Here is a 3,891-nt window from a genome sequence, read left to right as displayed (position 1 = left end):
CTGTTTTTTATGTTTATTTATTTATGTTATGTCAGTGTTTATTTATTTAAGAGATGCAGTATATTTCACTATTTTTATAAATAGAAATAAATAAGATATCAAAATGTTAAACATAAATTGGTCAGTTTTTTAAATCTAAGAGTTGGTATTCTGGATATACTGGCGTTTAAGTTTAGCCAGTCATATTTAATTGAAGAAAGGAATTTTCATTTAGTCATATGTTGGTAGGCATTATTTATCAAAGATGTATCAGTTTTACTTATTGATATTTTAACCATACATCTTATAGAAACAAAAATAATTCTTGTATATATGTGAATTTTTCCCAAAACCACTTTGAAATTTGACTCAACCATTGCCAAACCAAGTATGAATAACATCTTGAATTTATCGTTTCATGTTATAAAATATGTATTTATAAATCGTTTGGTTTAATGTCAAATGTATAATGGAAAAGAGTATTTTTAGTCAACAGTGTTATGCAGTAAACAAGAAGTTGCTTAAACTGTTTAGTATGTTAAAAGGTTGTTTTTAGTTTTTCAATTTTATTTAACTTTGCTTTAAAGTATGATAAATAGTTTTACTTTATTTATATTCAATTATTGTTAATTTACTATATACAATATGAGGTTGAGTGGTAGAGAAGGCTTGATAGCCCTAACTCCGCCTCTTTAATAAAGGCATTTTTTATTTAATTTCTTTTCAATACTTTTTATTTTATGTCAAATAGCAGCACTTTTTTTAGGCAAACGTAAACATCAATAAAATATACCATCAAAATAGTGAAGAATCCTACTCATGTGGTAGCCTATTACAATGCAAATTGTATAAATGATTTTATGATGATCAATCAATATAATTTAGGTACTAAATATTAAAATCTCGTTCAAAAAACGTCAAGGTAGGAAATTAATGATAAAGTCTGTCATGAAAATTGGCAAAAAATGCTTTTAGACTCTGAAGTTTTAGCTCAGTTATACTAATTCATTCACTAAAACCATAAAACGATCTGTTTTAAAATAATTTTCTTAAAGTTGTTACGATAGATAACTTATTGCTTCGTTAGGTTAGTGTATCTTCCAAGAATACATCCCATGTACAATAAACATTTTTGAAAAATATCGACATCTTTTTAGATAATATATCATAGCTTAATAATATGTGTTGATGTGTCATCCAAATAAGATTAAGTTTATCTAGTCAAGTTACTTACATTAATTGTGTCTGGTTTAAAACATTCCGTTTAGTGTTATCACTGTGATTTGTTGTTTCTCAAGCCATAATTAGAACAAGTGCTTTAATCAACGTACAGTAATTTTGCCAATTTATTTTTAAATATATCTTATTTAAAACATTTAACGAGCCTAACATTAGAGGTTATTAAATTCATTAGACGTATTTAGATAATTTTAAAGATAAGATACATACTCGGTTGTTTTTCTCTTTAAAATGTGCACCGTGTATAGGCCCAGGTTTTGACAATGACTGTTAATATTCATGTTGATTTATCATTATTTTACTAGCTAACAAATTTCACTTAGAGCAACATTTGTTGTTAAAAATTTAATATACTTTTAAAAACTAAAATTTATAATGTTTTTCATGATTATATAATTAGTGTATACTTTATTAGAAGAATTAATTATACATAATGAATTTGTTATCGTGTTCTCATTTTAGAATAATAAAGTGTATTGCGTAGAATATTAGGTATTAGAAACATTTAACATTCACGCTACACTTATAAATTAGAACATCATTTGATTCTCCCCCAATAATATTTAATGGTATTTTGGATCAAGAATTACCAAATTAAGACATATTTCTTACTTAATACAATCAATTTAATAAAGTATATTTTTCAACATGTAATCAATGCCATTCCACAATAATCAATTCAAATATTAGAATATTCTATAATAATAATTTATTTGTCACTGTGAGGATGCTATTTCATACTCAAAGACCTTTTTTCATAAATAATCCCAGTTTGTTATTAAAACTTCTCATCATATATTACTGTTTTAAGTTCACTAACAATAAAAAAGTCAAAATAAAAGAAATAGCTTGATCCTTTCACACTAGAATTTATATTCAAATATTGAACGAATATGAAATGGGGTCAACACAATAATTTAAATTTTTTACTGTAATTGATAAAACTGTTTACAAGATATTTTCCTTCTATAATACATTAGTTTTGTATTTAAAATTTTGTGGTTTCAATTTAAAACCTTAGTAATAAAAAAAACCAATATTAAATCCTTGTTTTGTTCATACTTAAACATTTGCTTGTCTTCTTCCATTTAAAAATATGTAATAAAATTTCACATTGTTCATTGATATAAACGTTTTAAATCATAAGAGTTGTTCTAAAATAGTATCAGTTGAGATATCATGGCTTCATTAATATTTTAAATTTATAATAAAGATTTAAATTTTTATTCCAGTCCACCACTTCTCCAGATAGATGTGGTCAACAGTTTACCACATCTATTTATCTTTATCGATCACATCTTCATCTGAGTCAGAAGCTTAAGTTTATCAAACCTGTAGTTGGACAGAATCATTCTGGATATTTACCATTAGTGGCTCTCTTTAAAATTTAAATGATGGCACGAAGATGAAAAAATTAAATCCTCCTTCCTTTACAATTCTCCCATCGCTCCATTCATGATGTCTTGATATGTACTTTGTAGTACTTCCATAGATTATGCTCACGAATATAAATTAAAATTTTGTCCTTAAGTAATGTCATTTAGGTGAATTATATAATATTGTGTGCCTCTGCAGAGTTTTGTAAGAGTTTGGACAGCCGCTACTTGAATTTGCCCAGAGATTCATTTTCTGCACAAGAGGCAAGTTTTCCCATGCGCAGAATCTCAAATCTGTCACAGTTATTAAGTTTGGGTTACCACGAAATATTGTGGGCGTTCAGTTAATCATATTTTGATTTTTTTATTCGACGATGTTAGGAATGTTGGTAATGAAGTGAGAACTGAACAAAACGTAGACGATAAGCACTGAACCTCATAAACGTAATTGAGAGCTTTCATTTAATTTACAAAATGAATCCTCCTATCTTTGGTAAATGAAGCTAACATTTTATTAGGGTCAGACTACAATGGCGAATATCTGAGTGATTCTTTTATTTCTTAAAATATTCAAAGCAGATTTGTATCACTAATATCAGGTAGTGCCAAGTTCTAGATTACATCCTGGCTAAACTACTAATTGCCCTGCTATTTATAATATCTAAACTACTGGGTCCCTATCTTTGCTTCATCTGACAGTTCTGCTGAAAACTGAGCAGAAATTTGGTTGAGAAATTAAACATGATCAATAACAAACCAACAGAATTTTCAATTTAACTTTTAAATCAACAACAAAACAATTTTTTGCAGTTGTAGACCTGGTATTACAGAATAAAATTCCTTAAATAGATCAAATCCTTTTTGGTTACAATGACACTTCTATTCATAAATTCTGTACAATTTGGCATTCTGTACACAATTAATTTGATTTATATAAAATTTTAATTACCTATCTATTTTTTATACAGTATAGTCATAATTACAGTATCAGCTTTGTCTGTCAATTTCTTTCTGTAAAAGTATCAATTTGTATTATTTTACGGTTCATACATTAGGTAGTCATTTTATCAATAGTTTACAGATTCAGTAATTTGTGATGAGATAGTTTGTGTTGCCTAAAACATTCCACAAACATTGAAAGCGGTCCAGTGGGTGAAAAAATAATATACCGGAATAAATAGGAATGCATCACTATTGTGAATGATATTCCATCAAACAAGGTTGATGATTCTAAAATATTGCCTTTGATTAAAGGTGTAAATGTTCTGTGACATTGGGTGAGATGTTAAAAAGGTGT

Source organism: Homalodisca vitripennis, chromosome 1 (assembly GCF_021130785.1).
Source record: "Homalodisca vitripennis isolate AUS2020 chromosome 1, UT_GWSS_2.1, whole genome shotgun sequence".
Lineage (NCBI taxonomy): Eukaryota > Metazoa > Arthropoda > Insecta > Hemiptera > Cicadellidae > Homalodisca > Homalodisca vitripennis.
This window is presented reverse-complemented; position numbering follows the sequence as displayed.